This window comes from Balaenoptera ricei, chromosome 6, assembly GCF_028023285.1.
Source record: "Balaenoptera ricei isolate mBalRic1 chromosome 6, mBalRic1.hap2, whole genome shotgun sequence".
Classification (NCBI taxonomy): domain Eukaryota; kingdom Metazoa; phylum Chordata; class Mammalia; order Artiodactyla; family Balaenopteridae; genus Balaenoptera; species Balaenoptera ricei.
Genome location: NC_082644.1, coordinates 115610627 through 115627942, shown reverse-complemented (window position 1 = coordinate 115627942; position 17316 = coordinate 115610627). Strand labels below are relative to the sequence as shown.

General features: G+C 55.3%; 1 non-coding gene across 1 annotated transcript; it reads right to left on the bottom strand.

The window, feature by feature from the left end:
* Positions 1-8147: 8147 nt before the first annotated feature.
* LOC132368278 (small nucleolar RNA U3) lies at positions 8148-8356 on the bottom strand. Its single transcript, XR_009504019.1, has one exon. It is a non-coding gene; the product is annotated as a small nucleolar RNA U3 (small nucleolar RNA).
* Between the last annotated feature and the right edge of the window lie 8960 nt (positions 8357-17316).

The following is a 17316-nucleotide window of genomic DNA, read 5'->3' as shown; positions in this document are numbered from 1 at the left end:
CGATTCCCCCGCTCCAGCCCCTCCACCGCCCCCGGGCGCCCTCTGGCGGGCCCAGACGGAACTTCTCAGACCAGCCAGCCGACGCGTGGGCGGACAGCAAGACCGGCTTGGGGGGCGGGGAGGGGGTCCCCCTGACCTGCGGACGTCATGCCGCCGCGGTCCGAGCCTGGCGTCCCCCGCGCGTCATCGTCCTCGCCTCCGTCGCCAGCACCGGCACTGCTCCGGCCCTTTAGGAGAGCAAGGCCTACTCTTAGATTGAGTGTAGAACATGGGCCACCACTCAGCCCCTCACGGTGACCCAGCCCCCTCCAAAGCAGGGTGACTCCTGTGTCTGGTCAGAGTCGGGGTCCTAAGGCCCCTGCTGAGATGGAAGAGGGTCCCCAGACTCTCTTAGGGCAGGGGAGGGGAGGGGAGGGGTCTGGAGGCACCAGTGGTGGGTTCTAGCTCCTCTCTACCACCAACCTCAGGCAGGCCACTTTCCCGGAGCCTCAGGGCCTCCTGGGTAGAATCGGGCTGCTAACAGCACCCACCTAGGAGGGTTTGCAAGAATTCCTTGAGAGCGTGAATGCACTTTAATTCTATGCATGGGGCCTGGCAGGCGGGAAGAGTTCCTGGGGCTGGAAGACAGAACTGGAGAAGCCAGCCTCTCCTTCCATTCAGCCCCTCACCCACGGGAACCTACTCTCCTATGGCACCTTTGGGTCTCCCTTCAGGTTCTTCCCAGGGTCAGGGAGGGGGGCTAAGCCTGTGCACACTATCCCCACTGCAAGGAAAGGGGTGGGGGCCCAGCAAGGAACAGCCTGGTGATGGGGCAGCATGTGGAGGCATCAGACCCCAGAGTCCTGGTCTCTAGCCCAGCTCCAAAGCCTCCAACAGCTTCCAGGTGGGGCTGCTTCACAGCCAGTGCCCTGCAATGGAAGGCTTGAGGCCCCCTGAAGCATCCTGGGGAAATAATGAGTCCCTTCCCTTGCATGGTTGCCTCTGCTGGAAGGCACTCCCAGCCCCAGAAAGGGGATACCTTTTTTTTTTTTTTGGTCATGCTGAGCAACATGCAGAATCTTAGTTCCCCGACCAGGGATTGAACCCGTGCCCCCTGAAGTGGAAGCGTGGAGTCTCAACCACTGGACCACCAGGGAAGTCCTGGGGATACCAAAGCAATGTCCCCAACCTCACCCATCCCAGGATCATCCCAGAGCCTCTGCCCATGCTATTAGTCATGGGGGCTTCCAGATTCTTCTCTCACCTCAGTCGTCGTCCTCCTCCCAATGCACTGACCCCTCCCATCTTCACCTCTCTCCCTCCCCAGTCCACCCAGTGGTCCAGCCTGTCACTGACTCCCTTGCCCCAGGGTTCTCCCATCACTCCTGCCTGAAAAAACCCTACAGCCATCTTGCTTTGGGACACGTTAAGACTGCTGCACACTCCTGATCTCCACTCTCCACTGGACTGTCACTGAGCCCAACAATCCAGTTTCCCTGTGCTCCTGCCCCCGCTCCTCAGTGGCATTTCACATTCCCGGGTCTTCTGAAGCCCTCACTCCACTCCCTCTCCCCCAGTGAAAATCTTCCTGCCTTTTTTGGAAAAAGAGAAGCCATCACCTGAGAACTCTTATTTCCAGCCTCCAAACCTTCCACGCCCTGCGACCAAGCTGGCCTCTGCTCTCACGGCCTCTTACCATGGAAGAGGCACCCCTTCCTCATAACAGAACCATCCTTGGACTCCAAAAGCCATTCCCTTGCCCTTCCTGGATCACCAACACCCGCCTCTTCTGGATCCTTCCTTCAACATTCCAAAGGACTTAAATCTCCCCCAACTTAAAATGTGAATACAGGGACTTCCCTGGTGGTCCAGTGGTTAAGACTCCACACTCCTAATGCAGGGGGCCCTGGTTTGATCCCTGGTCAGGGAACTAAATCCCACATGCTACAACTAAGATCCCGCATGCCTCAGCTAAGACCTGGTGCAGCCAAATAAATAAATAAATATTAAAAAAATATATATGAATACAGTCAGCTGCCTGCCTGTGCTTTGCTCCCGGTCTCACTTCCTCACCTTCATTCACTGATTGACACACACCAAGGCTGCTCCAGCCAAACTGCTCCCGTCAAGACCGGCATCCTCCTGGCCCCTCATCCAAGAGGGCTCCCTCCAGCAGTTGATCTCATAGAGCACTCTGTCTTTCTGCAAAACTGACATGTGTCTCTGCTTCTCACCTGGACCCACATTCCATCTGTCTAAAACAGAACCCCAGTCTTTCCCCCAAACCTGCTCCCACTCCGGTGGCCTCCCTCAAGCTGGGGACCTGATGACAAGTGCCTCTCTCTCAGCCCACTCCATCTCCTCATCCTGGCTAGACCACCTCAGTGTCTCCTGCACGTGGCCACTTGCGTGGCCCAGGGCATCAGCACCACTCACCTGGGCTACAGCACCTCCCAGTACTCACCCCCACCCCCGAGGCTTTCTCCCTGGAAACTGTTCTTCACTCAGTGCTTTCTCAACTGCATGGTGTTACACCCTTTGGGGGCTGCCATTGCCCTCAGCACAGAGCTCAAACCCCTCAAGGGACAAGGAGGCCCTTCATGGCCTGCCCGGTGCTTCTCCAACTCCTCTGACCTCCCCTCCCCTATCTCCTGCTCCAGCCAAATTGGACTATGTACAGTTTCCAGAACACTTCATGCTTGAAGACCTTCCCACATCCTTTTTTTTTTTTTTTAATTCCTCTGCTTGAACTGGGCCAACTTCTACAGGCCCTCTGGAAAGACTTCCCTGATGTCATGTCAGGGGGACCTACTCCTATAGGGAATCCTATATAATTCCATTCATTCAGCAAATATTTATTGAGCACACGCTATGTGCAGGTAGAATTCTAGGTACTGGGGATACAGAGGTACAGACAGTCTCTGTTCCTAAGTTGCTCACATTCTGATGAGGGAAGACAGACAGGAAACAAGCAAACTGATAAATTAATAGATAACTGCGACGAACAGTAAATGCTATGAACAAAATAAAACAAGGTAATGAGAACAGAGAGTAGCTGAAGGTGGGAGGCAACATTGAATAGAGGGGTCAGTGAAGACATTTCAGAGCATAAGGGGAGCCAGCCAAGAGCAGATCTGGGGAAGAGTGTTCCAGATGGAGGGAACAGGTGGGAACAAGCAAGGAGGCCAGGGTGGCTGGAGCAAAGTGAGCAAGGGGAGTGTGGTAAGAGGTGAGGACCACTTAGGGCCTTAAAACTATGGCAGGATTTTGGATTCTTTTAAAAAGTGCAACAGGAAGACATTGGAGGGGGTAAGCAGAGGATTGACAGGATTTCTCTTAAAAAGATCGCTCTGGGGCTTCCCTGGTGGCGCAGTGGTTAAGAATCTGCTTGCCAATGCAGGGGACACGGGTTCGAGCCCTGGTCTGGGAAGATCCCACATGCCACGGAGCAACTAGGCCCGTGAGCCACAACTACTGAGCCTGCGCGTCTGGAGCCTGTGCTCCGCAACGGGAGAGGCTGCGACAGTGAGAGGCCCGCGCACCGCGATGAAGAGTGGCCCCCGCTCGCCGCAACTGGAGAAAGCCCTCGCACAGAAATGAGGACCCAACACAGCCAAAAATAAATAAATAAATAAATTTATAAAAAAAAAAGATTGCTCTGGCTGCAGCTCAGAGGGTGGACCACGGGGGCAAGGATGAAAGCCCAGGAGAGCCTGGTACCGGGAGAGATGACAGTGGGCCGGGCGGGCAGAGATGTAACGGAGGCAGAGCCCACAGCCTTATGGGATTAGATGTGAGAGATGGAGCGAGGAGTCAGGATGACTCACAGGGTTTGAAGTGGGCTGGGTGGTGGGATAGGTTCTGAATGGGGAAGACCTGAGAAGGAGCAGGTAGAATGTGAAATCAGGTTCTGCGTTGGACCTTATTTTGAGCTGCCTTTTAGACTCGCAAGTGGAAAGATCACATGCCACGTCTGCCAGCTGTGAGTTCTGAGGCAGGGACCCGTCTGCCGCCTTCACCATTTTATACCAGCCCTAGAGCAGGGCCAGCCGGGCATTGGCTGGGCTCTCAATAGAAACATGATGAGGTCATAAGAACCTACTGTATGGCACAGGGAACTCTACTCAATACTCTGTAATGACCTATATGGGAACAGAATCTAAAAAAGAGTGGATATATGCATATGTATAGCTGAATCACTTTGCTGCACAGCAGAAACTAACAACATTGTAAATCAACAATACTCCAATAAAAATTAATTTAAAATAAGAAATATTATGAGGTCACTGACTAGGGTGGGCTGACCAAGCACCTGTGCTCCTACTTACACTCATTTCTTTGCCCCCACATATAATACGACATACTCTGCAAAGGTAATATTGCGCCAAACCCGCCAAAATTCTAAAGCAGTGGTTCTCAAAACATGGTCCCTGGACCAGCCAGCAGCAGCCTCACCTGGAAATTGTTAGAAACGCAGATTCCTAAGCCCCTCCCCATATCTACTGAATCAGAAACTCTGGGAGTGGAAGTTAAACCAACAAGCCTTTCAGGTGATTTTGATGCCAGCTCAAGTTTGAAGCTGCTATTCTATGGGCCTAAGGCCTCATTCTAGGGGTCACGTAGGACACGTGCGTAGAAAAAAAATGATTGTTTTGGGTCCATCTGGCTGAATAGGACCCAGACCACCCTGGACCAACACATAGTTGGGCTCTGGATTTCCCTCCCCACAGCAGCTTCACTCCTGTCCCTCAGCCATTGTAGTTCTGGCCAAAGCCAGGTGGTGGCGCCAGTGCCTCAGGCTCCACCCTGGCTTCCGGAAACAGAGACCCTGGAAGAATTGTCCCCCTCCCCGCCACCTTCTTCTCCCCTCTGGGAGCCTCAGCTCCAAGGTCTGCCTACAGGCAAGGACCCTGAAGAGTGACCTTCATCAGGGAGAGGGGCCCTGAGGTTGGCACACCCAAGGTGAAGGCCAACCCCCTCTTCCTGGAGGTTAGGAAGGTGGGCTAGAGGAGCCCCCTAGGTCAGAGAGAAATTAGGGGTGTCTGGCCTGTGGGACTTGAGGGTCAGGAGCCCTGGCAGGTGGCTGTGGTCCAGTGGACCCTGGTCACACCCCCATTAACCCTCCACCTTCGCTGCCCAACCTAACGTGAGGTCCCAGGTGCTGCTTCCCTGCCAATGGGTGGGGGCAGCCTAAAAGTACCCCAGGGTCCACACAGAGCCCCAGGGTTGCGGGTCCTCACAGCCTGGCAGCCAAGCAGGATGGGAACGGGGGGCCCACGGCAGAGGGGATGCATGGGTGGAGCTCTTACCAGCTGCGAACTTCACATCTCCTGGGTTGGGGGCTCTCTGGGCCCCTGTCCTGCTTTGTGGCCAAGGGAGCCCAGGATCCTGGCCAGAGCAGGAGCCCACACCCCGCTCCTGGTCCTGGTGCAGCTCGGCAGATGGGGGTCCAGGAGCCCCAGTAGGCTCCCTCCTACCTCAAGTTCCAAGCCCGGTTCCAAGCGGACCCAGGGCTGAGCGCCAAAGTCTTGCCCCCCATCTGCTCCCCTGCCCCTCATCTTTCCTGTCTGAGGGGAGACTGAGACCCCCAAATTCCAGCTGGAGTCACCACTCCGCTTAAGACCTAGCATATCTTGGTCTCTGCTCGAGGAATCTGCCCACGCCCCCTCATCTCCCAGGGTCCCACCCAATGCCCACCCCACCCCAAAGGACCACCCTCTCGCTCTTGGCCATGCCCTCCTCTCCCAGGAGCCCAGATGTGGAGCTGTCCTCCTCTGAGGCTCTGCCTCTGTCCTCAAGAGGCTGGGTCCAGGCCAGCTGTTTTCCCCGTGCAGCCAGCTGTTTTGCCCATCAGGAAGCAGCCCTGGCTCCTCTGCTAAAATCGTGGCAGTCCTGCTGGGCCAGGGCCCGGGAGCTGTTAACTCCTCTGGGACCAGGCAGCCCCTTCCCCTCCCAGCCTGACCCCTTCTGCCTTCCTCTGACCTGCAGGAGTAGCGTGTCACAACACTTCTAGAAACCCCCAAGCAGACCAAGCTTTGCTATCCCCACCCCCACTCAGCAACTGCTAACCCACAGCCCCTCCCTCCCCTCAACAGAGCCTTGTCCTCAGGTGACCCCAGGTGAGAGGAGGGTTCAAAAGGATAAATGTTACCCCATTCAGAATAATAACAGTAATAGCTATCATTAACTGTCTGCTGTGTGCCAGGCATTGTGCTAAGTGCTTGAAATGTGTTACCTACCTTAGTTTTCACAACAACACTGTGAAGCAGGGAATATCTTCATCTTATAGATGAGAAAACGGAGGCATCGCGAAGCTAAATCACTTGCCCAAGCCCACACGGAACTGGGGTTTGAAATCAAAACCGGGCTGCCTGCCTCTCTCTGGCCGGCCCTGGTGGTCCCGGAATCCCTGTTGGTGTTGCTATTTAAGTTTCCCCGAGCTTCTCACCCCAGGCTTTCTCTCTCTGATCTGGGCCTCAGTAGCGCCATCTGTGAAATGGGAAGCTGACGGGTGGAATTACCACCGCCACCCGCTCCGTGGGCTGAGTCCGGAGTAGTGCCAGGCTCTGCGCTCAGCACCTTCCAAGTACTTATTAGTGGATCATTCCTCTCGGTGGCGGCGGTCAGCCTGGGCTAAGATCCCAGCTCTGCTGCTTCCTGGCAGCCTAGTTTTGGGCAAGGGACTTTACCTCTCGGAATCTCAGTATCCAAAGCTAGAAAATGGATAGAAGAACAATATCTACTGCGTCCTCGATTTTGTTGTGAAAAGGATGAGATAATGCAGGTAAAGCGGTTAGCCGGTACCTGACACAGAGAGAGTCGGTGAGAAATGTTGCCCCTTTACTATCACGACTATAAACGACAATCCGGAAGGATCTGAGTGGCCCACCCACCATTGTGCGCCCCCATGCCCAGCACGGAGCTGGCACATAGGAGGGCTCTGTCATTTCTTGTGAATGAATGCACCCTGGTCCAGTGATGCCCACGCGAGAGCAAAAGGCTGCGAGAGGGGGCACAGCTTATCCAGATCACACAGTTAGCGGGGTAGAGCAGTGGGAATCCCAAAGCGCCCTGCTCTTAACTCTTCCTGAGCCCGGAACCTGGTCTATCGGGAAGGGGAGGAGAGACAAGGGAACAGGGACAATCCCAGGGCTGAGACGGCCCAGAAGGTGACTGGGCTGTGGCTGGGTGGGATCTCAGGGTCTGGGAATGACCCCTCAGGATGCAGTGACCCGTGCTCTCCCCCTCTGTCCCCTCCCCCCTGCCCACCATGGGTCAGCCCCCTGGTCCCAGCCTAGACATCTGGAACTGGGGCAGACAAAGGGCTGCGAGGAGGGACAATACCCTTCTGTCCATTTTCAGAGGCCGGGCCGGGCCTGGCCAGGGCTGGGGGCCGGAGCCCCGGCAAGGCGGTGCCAGGCCCCCCGTGGGCAGCGGACAATGTTGGCAGTGATGGAGAGGAGGCATTTCAAAGCGTTTTGTTCCCGCTGACCCCCTCCCCCCAACATCTCGCCCCAGCTCGGGGTGAGGCCCCAGCCCCACCCCCAGCCACCCAGGCCCCTGCTCCGGGCGGCTTGGGGACCGGCCACATTCTTGACCTCAGGGGAAAAGTTTAGACTCTTTGCGCCCTGGGCAACAATAACAATGTCACAGAACTGATTTAGGAGCAGCACTTACCATCACAAAGCGACAGACAAAGAGCCAGGGCTGAGAACGCGCCGGGTCTCTGGCCTACTCTTCCAACCGCTGCTCACTTCTCTCCTGGGCACGGCCTGGGCAGGACTGGGGGCCAGGGCCCGACCCTGGGCACGGAAAGCCAGGGCAGGACTCGAGGTGGGAAGGAGTGAAGGAGAAGAGACAGGGGATCCAACTGGGAGTGAGGGGACCTGAGAGCTTTCCTGCTGAGAAAGCCCTTCCCCACTCTGGGCCTCAGTTTCTCTCTCTGTAACGAGGAGGCTAAACTATAAGGCTGAAAGCAAGAGGCTCCGATCCTGCGGGCAGACGGGTCTCAGTGACGATGATGATGACGATGATGAGAAGGATTTACCACTTCATTCTGGGCACTTCACAGGTGCCAGGCGCTGTGATCACTGACCCCTTTCTGCCTTAAGCCACCTCCCCCCACCCTTTTTCTTTTTCTCTTTTTCTTTTTTTTTTTAACGACGGCAAACACTCAGGCAGCATCCTCTGCCTCTTACTCTCCCAAGAGAAGAACGATTATCAATGGCAAATGGCAGTTGCAGAAGCAACACCAAGAGCAGGTTTCACACTCAGGAGAGAATGCTGTGCCTCCTCCTCGCGGTTTCCGGTGCTCTACACGTTCAGAGAAAGTTTTCTAGTAACAAACTACAGACATGATTCCTTAAAGTAGAGTTTTTCATCTGCTTTTATCATTTAATTCTCACCAACCTCACAAAGCGGGTGTACCATTAACCCTAGTTTACAGTTGATAACTGAGGCTCAGAGAAGTTGAGTCACTTGTCCAGGGACACACAGCTTGGAGGTTATGGAGCCGAGACACGAGGCAAGGCTGGTTCTCTTCTGATTATAGATTATACTGCAGTGGGAAGGAGAGAGGGACAACGAGGCAGCTGGACCCTGCTGAGTCCTGGGTGGGAAGGCCTGTCCTCCCAGCCAGAAGGCTATGAATAAATAAATGTCTGATTACCCCCAGGGGGAACTCCACCCTTGGAGCAGGTGCCTTTAAAAACTAGAAGGATTCTTGTCTGTGAGCAGAGGTTGGCCTGGGCAGACACCCAGATGCGGGGGCTGGACACAATGACCTCTAGTGGAGACCTCCTAGGAATTTAGAGGCAGGATAGGAGAACATTTAAGGGCTCAGGGCACTGGAGTCAGGCTGTGAGTTCAAATCCCAGCTCTGACTTTTCCTGGCAGTGGGTCCACGGACAGTTACTTCTACTTTCTGTGCCTCAGCTTTCCAATCTGTAAAACTGAACCCACCTTTTAGGAGTGTGGAGACCATTCAGCGAAGTACATGCAAGGCCTTAGAACAGCACCTGACTCAGTGAGGGCTGCCTGTTTCTATTCAGGAAGGTGCCATGGCCAGGGCACCTCAAGGTGGGCACTCTGGGGACCCTGTAGCAGGCAGTCAGCTGTTGGCCTTGCTTTCCAAGGAGTGGTTGGGCTTTGATTACAGCATAAGGGACTACAGTTAGACCCTGAGATCTAAGGGGGTCACATTCTCTGGGATCTGTAAGGTCAAGGCCAAACCATGCCTTCTCATCAGAAGAGATTGTGGCTTCTCTGATGCCTGGGCAGGGGTTGCTTGGCCCTGGGCATGGTGCCTGGAGACAGGATAGAAAGGGAAGGATGCCCTGGGAGGTGCTATCCAGAGTCTGCCCTCCCCCAACTGCCCCTGAAATCCAGAGGGACCAAACTGTATGTGGAGGGCGAAGGCAAGGTGGCCGAGCACAGAGCCCAGAGCACAAACAGTACTGCCCTTGGCGTCATAAGGGGGCCTGGTGGGTTTGAGTTCCAGTTCCATCAACTCGCTGTGTCACCCAGGATGAGTTGCTACCCCTCTCTGAGCTCATTCCAGAAGTCTTTTAGGATCCAAAGTGTTCAAAGGAGACCATCACAGGAGCCTCTGTGATTCCATAGGTCTTAAGCAAAAAGTTGGCTTGGAATCCAGGAGTCTCGCTCCCCAGACTCCAGCCCCTTCTGTCTCCCTTCATCCCCAGATCACCTCCAGCTCTCCTAATCATCCTTTTGGTTCCTCTCACCAAACTACAAGTGCCACGCGCACCGCAAACAGAGGGCGAGACGGTCCGACAGAAAATGTCACAGATTTCTGGGGACGCATAGGGAGCCCCAACAAAGCCTCCCGCTCCCTCACTGCCCGGCTGTGGGGCCAGAGGAGCACTCACCTGGGCAGAGCATCTTGGGGTCCCCTCGGCCCGGGAGGTGGATGCCACTGCTGGGGCCGTCTCTGGCACAAGGTGACTTCCCTACCCAGTTCCTGCTGCTGAGAAGGGCTGGTCAGGCAGGCCCTCAGGTGCTAGCCCACCCTTCCTGGGCACAGATTTTCCTGGCATCTGCTGGGCAGGAAGGGCACTGGCTGAGGGTTGGGCAGGGGGGCAGGGAAAGATTGGGGCGAAGGTGTCTCCTGGAGGGCTTGTCCCCAGTCCCTAAACCCACTCCTTTTCTGGACACTGTGGGCTGAGGGTCCAGGAAGCCATGGGCCCTCGGGAACCAGGGGAGGGTTGACGGGGCGAGGTTGAGACAAGCCCAGTCCCCTGCCCCATCCTGCCCCCCGCCCCAGCAGGCCAGCACAGCCCAGGCTGAGGTGTTTGCTTTTCCTGTCTCCACACTGACTCCATTCAGAGAGGCCTTTCTCCACCCCGGGCCAGCGGCCAGGGAGCTGGGGCACCAGGGAGAGAGATCACCACCCCACCCTCCCGCCTTTGCAACCCCTTCTGCCATCTTCCCTTCAGGAACGTCAGCCTCAAGAGCTTCCTGGTTTGGGGGGGACTGCAGAAGTAGGGGGACTGTGGCAGGGGGCGCACCCTGGAGAAGAGGAAAAGAGGGAAACCAAATGGAGACGAGGGTGGTGGGGGAAGAGGGATGTGAAGTGAGGTCAGGAAAGAAGAGGAAGAGGGACAGGGCTGTAGGAGGGCCGGTGGGGAGAGCAGGGCTCCTAATGCAGGAGGCCCAGGCAGAGGTGGGCGGGACGGGGGGCACAGAGCCCGAGCCACGGGGCAGGGGGCTGGCATGGGAGGCAGGGAGCACCTTTACAGGCTGCCCCAGGGCCGCCCGCCTGGGCTCTGTGCCGTCGAGGCTGGGAGCTCCTGCCTGCCCCCTGAAGAGCAGCCTTCTCCTCGTCTCTGGGACCGGGGCCCAGGCGGGGCTGTGACCTGGTCTGGGGCCCGGGGAAGGAGGAGGGTGAAAAGTTTCCCCGAGTCAGAAGGCCGCGGGGGAGGCATCTCAGGGGGTCCTGCTCCTTGCTCTCTCTGACTGTCATGTTGGTACATAAAGGGGGTAGAAAGGTCAGATGCGGTCTTTCAGGCCCGTGGGAAAAACTCTGCCCATTTCCCTAATCCATATTTATTGGTGTGAGACAGTGGGGTGAGAGGAAGCCCCCTGCCCCCACCCGTCGCCCCGGCCAGGCCAGGTTAGCACTAAGAACAGGCTCTATGTCACCCAAATCCTACTCTTTGTCTCCAGATTGGCTCCAGAGTCCTCCCCCTTTCCTCCTCCCCTTTGCTCCCCCCACCCCCCTTTGGGGTTGCCAAGCAACCGTGGAAGGGTAGCTGAGATATTTTCTTTATTACAAGCAAAGGCAAGACAGCATCATGGCCCCAGGAGGGGAGCAGGGTAGGGGCTGGGGGAGAGGGCGTCTTGTGCTCTGGGGGGATCTCGCTACCTCAGTCTGCTCATGGGCATGGGCAGCGAGGAGACAGGGCCTCAGAGCCCAAGAGAAGGGGGAAGGTGGGGAAGATGGAAGAGAGTGGTGGTGGTGGGCTGGCTGGGTGCACAAATGTTGACCCAGTCTACATCACGCTAGAAGAAGCAGCGGTGCCCAGAGACCCAGGCCAGAGCCCCTCACCTGTCACCCACCAGCTGTGCATCCTAGGCCAAGTCACTTCCCTTTTCTGGGCCTAAGTCTCCCACTCGATAAAATGAGGATAATAACATGTATTATCTCATTTAGTGCTTACATTAACCCCATGAGACGTTTATTTTCCCCATTTTACGGGTTTAGGAACCTGAGGCTCAGAGACGTGACGTGATGTGCCTCACAGGTAAGCGGCAGAGGTGAGATTCTTGATCCCCAACCATTTTCTTAATACCAGATTTACTGAGATGTAATCCACATACCATACAATTCGCCCATTTAAAATGTACAATCTAATGGTTTTCAGTGTATTCAGAGTTGTGCAACCATCACCACAATCAACTTTCGAACCTTTACATCACCCCCAAAAGAAACCCCATACCCATTAGTTTTCACTCCCTGTTCCCCCCAAACGTCTCCTCCCTTCATCCCTAAGCTACCATTTTTTGCTTTCTGTTTCTATAGATTTATCTATTCTGAATATTTCCATAGCTGGAATCAGACAATATGTCTGAGTCCCAGCTCCTAACTTCCAATGGCTCCAACATCACCGGGTGTTGGGAAAATAGACGTGTCAGATGGTGGATTGGGTACGAACATGGCCTTTGCTGATAGGCAGACTTGGATCTAAAACCTGGGCTCTCCTGGAGCCCGCGCGTTGCAAGTACTGAGCCCACGTGCTGCAACTACTGAAGCCTGCATGCCCAGAGCCCGTGCTCTTCAACAAGAGAAGCCACCACAATGAGAAGCCCACGCACCGCAACGAAGAGTAGTCCCCCGCTCGCCACAACTAGAGAAAGCCCGTGTGCAGCAATGAAGACCCAACACAGCCAAAAATTTAAAAAAATATAAATAAAACCTGGGCTCTGCACCTGGGGGCAGTCACTTTCTCTCTCTGGGCCTCGGGTTCCTGGTCTGTACAATGGGAACAGTAACAGCGTTCCTCATGAAGCTGTCATGATCCATGAGAAGTGCTTAGCCCAGTGCCCAGGACTTAATATATGGTCGTTTTGAACTGGATTACAATGACCCATGCATCCGCCTGTCTATTTATCCCTTTACCCAGGCATTTAATAAAAGTTAGCACCTTCTAAGGGTCTGGCATTCTTCTAGGTGCTGGGGACACAGCAATGAATAGGACATGATCCCTGCCCACGTAGGGCTTACATTCTAGTGGAGAGACAAATTCCACAGTGGGTAAATATCAGGCTTTCAGAGAGGGGTACGTGTAATAAAGACAATGGCACAGGGCTTCCCTGGTGGCGCAGTGGTTAAGAATCCGCCTGCCAATGCAGGGGACACCGGTTCGAGCCCTGGTCTGGGAAGATCCCACATGCCACAGAGCAACTAAGCCCGTGTGCCACAACTACTGAGCCTGCATGCCACAACTACTGAAGCCCATGCACCTAGAGCCCAAGCTCCACAACAAGAGGAGCCACTGCAATGAGAAGCCCCATCTCCACAACTAGAGAAAGCCCACGCGCAGCAACGAAGACCCAAATGCAGCCAAAAATAAATAAATAAATAAATTATTAAAAAAAAAAAAAAAAGACAATGGCACAGCATGATGGGATGAAGCATCCCAGGTGGGGGAGGAAGGCTTCCCTGCCCTTCCTTCACTCATCTCATGGAGAGGAACATCTTTTGTAAACGGAAATATACTATGCAGGGTGTAGGGGTTCTTAGGATCCCCTCTGAGTGGGGTCAGTGGCCTGGCTTTGTCATCTTCTGAGATTGGGGATGTATCAGGTTGTCAATTCATTTCCAAGGCAGGTTGCTCAGCTCGTCACCATGTAAGAGCACTGGATGCTCTTAGAGAACTCTGCACGGATGGGGCAGTGGGAGCCCCGAGCAGGCAAGGGCCTGGCCTGGGGAGACACACAGAGTCATAGCAGGGCTCTTTCCTCTCTCCCAGGCCACGGTGAAACCGGATGAACGGGAGCGTTTGGGGACACGACTCCAGGGTGGGACATATCTGGATCAGAGATGCAGCCTGACCGACCTGTTGCCACAGCTGTTTCCTGTGCACCTGCCTGCCAAGCTCTGGTCATAAGCCTGCCTCTGAAGCACAGAATTGAGGCTGCAGCATGAAGGAAATCCCCTTTAGTGAGCACCTCACAGCAATGCGTCCAGCTCCATACTTAGAACCTCAGCTGAGTGGCTACATTAGGCACCCACAGTCAATTCTTTATTCATTTTCTCTTCTATTCAGCTGTCCCAATGTCTGCTTTTTCATCCATCTGTCTATCCATCCACCCATTCATTGAATTATGACTCCTATACAGCATTCATTCATTCATTCAACAGACAATTACTGAGCATATCCTTTGCGCTGGGGACAGTGTTTGGTCTAGTTCCTGGTCAGATGCCAGTCCTGGTAGGAACGGCATGCCTAACTGGCAGTGTGGGAGACTTTGCCACCTTCTTCTTGAGAGCTGGTCTTTCTTAACAAGGGAGAAGGAAGAGAGCAGAGGCTAGGAAGAGTTGAGTGCATGCCTGAGCCTGAACGTGTATATATGTGTCTGTATATGCTGGAAGATAATGATAAAACCTGACTGCAAGCAAATGCAAGGTGTGTTTGGACCTTCCCAACACCACGACCATCTAATAACCATCTCTAGGGACACAGGACAGGCATGATGGCCCCATTTCACGGAGGCAATACCTAAGGTTCAGTCTACTGGAATTCACATACCTGGAAGCCCGAGGCAGTGCTGCCTCTCCCAGCCGTTTTCCCACATTCTCCCCGTGGGAATGAATCGCTCAGTCTTCTATAATCCCAGAGAATTTTGCTAATGCTTCAGTTAAAGGGTTTTCCCGTGGCTCCGCTCCTTTCACTGGGGCTGGCTCCTTTTGCTGTGTGTCTGTCTGTCCACTGGTCCACTGGATGGATACTTTTAGACAGGCAACACCAGACTCTGTTCATCTTTCCCTTCCCCCTCCCCCCAGGCTCCAGCGTACACACAGTACAGCACAGGTGCTCACTAAATGTTACTCATTAGTAACAAGACTGTCAAAAACACAGTTGGGGACTCTGCTCTGCCATCACCTAAGTCCAGGTCCCCCCACCAGCTCTCACCTGCAAACCAGCAGTAGCCTAACTGGTCTCCGTTGTTGACCAGCTTGCCCCTATCCCGCCCCCCTGCCTCCCATTTGCTACACTCCAGTGCCAGCACACCTTTAAACATGTAAATCTGAACTTGTCAGACCTTTCAGGATCCCCACTGCGTTTAGGGTAAAATCACAAATCTTCCCAGTATCCTACAGGGCCCGGTGGGGTCAACCCCAGCTCCAACTCCACTTCCCCTTCGTGCTCCAGCCACGCCAAATCTCCTTCCTTCCCAAAACTCACCAAGTTGTTTTTTGCGTGTTAGCTTTGGAGGCGCCCTTCCCTCCTCCTGGAACAGTGCCCGCCTCGGCGCTCCGCCCGCCTTCACCTTGCTGGCAGCTCCTCGGGGCGGCTCTCCTTCCCTGGTGCTCTGTTGTGCATCTCCTTTGGGGACATCTGCCCATGCCGAGTCCCCGACTAGCACACAGTAGGCATGCTATAAATATCTGTTCAATGACTAGCAGGAGGACCCTTCTAGGCTCCTCAGTTTCCCTGAGGATGAGGGTGAGGGGAACTGACCCTTTTCTGCCCGGGGCTAATGGCTTTAAGTAGTTCTCACATACACGGAAAAGCCTTCCTCCCGACCCACTCATGCAGAGACCACTCTCGTCCTCTCTGTCAAGGTTGTGTTTCTGCCAGGCTGGGGTGGGGCTGGAACTGGATTATAATTTATAAACAGACACAGGGTGCCTCCTGGGTTTCACCGTTTGGGGTGCACACTTACGCCAGTCCCCTCCGTATCTGCTACGTAAAGGCTGGGAATCTGTAGTGTGCGGCGGGTTCCAACTCTGGCTCCATCACCTTCTAGCTGGGGACTAGGGACTTAACTGCCACCAATCTCGGTTTCTTCATCTGTAAAATGGGGCTGATAACAGTGCCTACTTCCCAGGGTTGTTGTGAGAAGTCAAAAGGCTCCTACCTTTAAGGCGCTTAGTGCTTGGTACTTACGGTACTTGTCACAGTTATTGTTGTTATTATTTTTATCAGATGGAACATTCACAGGAGTTAGGACCTGGTTAGCCGGGGTTCCCTCTCTATAAAACCTTGACTTCAAGTATTACTCCCCAGAAGCCTTATTTTTTCAACTTCCGTAAGAAACTCCAAGAAGTTCACGTGGCTCGTTTTTAAGTCAGCACTGGCTTTTCAACGATTGGTTGGGGGGAGGGCACTGTACTAGGCTCTGGACGCACAAAGATCATTAGTAAGACCCACTTCCCGTCCCAGGGAGGAAAATAGACCAAGCAATAATCACAATTCAGTGGGGCACGTGGCAGTGGCCCACAGACTGTGAGGAGAGGAGAGGATTTCAGGGCATGGGCAGGGACGCTTGGGGTGCCTGGGGAACCCTGGGGTAAATGGAGAGCAGAATGCATGGGAAGAAGGGCCACAAAGTCCCCTCCAGGGTGTGAGATTCATTGGGAAAGATAGGCTGAGTGAGCTCTGCAGGTGAGGAACTGGGTCTGTATCTCCCAGTAGACTGAGAACCTTCTTTGTGCCAGACCTGGCTGGGGTGGGCTGGGGTGGGGTGGGGGCATACCAGACCTAGACAGAGCCCCTGCCCTCCTGGACCAGTGTGGCTGTCCAGTGGAAGAGACAATGACAAGAATTAGCAGATTTCATGCCCCTCTCACACCCTCCTGCTCCCCCACCCCCATCCCCACAACCCTGCTAGAGCTGAGATATCCAGGAGCCTGCAGGAGGTATCCTGGGAATAAGCCCTTGTCCTTGGCCGCAGAGAGGGCAGTCTCCAGATCCCTAGTGGGAGTGTGGTCTCTTGAGATGGCATCTTCAGCCTGGGGGTTGGGACTGCATCCCCTCCTCCCTTATCCTGCAGCACAGCCTTTTAAGGGGGTGACCCTCTGACCTCTAGACCGTTCCCCCTCACCCTCCAGCTAGAAGCCCCTGGGGCAGGAGCTTAAGGCAGGAGGGCTCCAGAGGCCTCAGGTTTAGATGCAGATGGAAGGCCAGAGTTGAGCCTTAAAAGATTCTGGAGTCCCCTGGGCTCTCCTGGGGAGCTCAACCAAGGCCAGGGGCCTAAGTTGGGTCCATGGGAGTGCAGGGCCGAGATGCGGGTGCCTGGCCCAAGAGGAGGGAGGGGGCGATGTGCAAAGGGTTCAGGCGAAGGAGCTGGCGGGGCACTGGGAGTCTAGGATGCTGGGTGGGGGTGGGAGGGCGAGGGGTCCGGCCGATGCAGGGGGGGGCGGCCCCCGGGGAGGGGCACGCTATGTCTTTAAGAGCTGCCTGAGCGCAGGTTGCAGCTGCCTGGCCAGCCCGAGAGACAGCGGAGATTCATTACCCGCCGACACAATGACCATTGATGGCCCCGTGGCGTTATTCAAATCCAGTACCAATTGCAGCCGAGCCCCTTTCTCCGCGCCAGGCCCGTATTGTTGGAGCGGCCCACTAAAAGCCCGCCCCGGCCCCGAGCCGCCAGAGGCGCCCGCTCGGGCTCAGCCCTGCGCCTCGCCAGCTCGCCGGCTCCCAGCCCGGCTCCCCGGGCGCTGCAGGTGACCCGGCGGCGCATTCCAGCGCTCCCCGCCGTCCCAGCCACTGCCGCCACTGCTACCGCCGGCGCCCCGGCCGCGACTCAGCCACAGGGAAGCGGAGAGCGCCCGAGCCGGTGCGTGCGCGGGGCTGGGCGGGGACGGGAGAC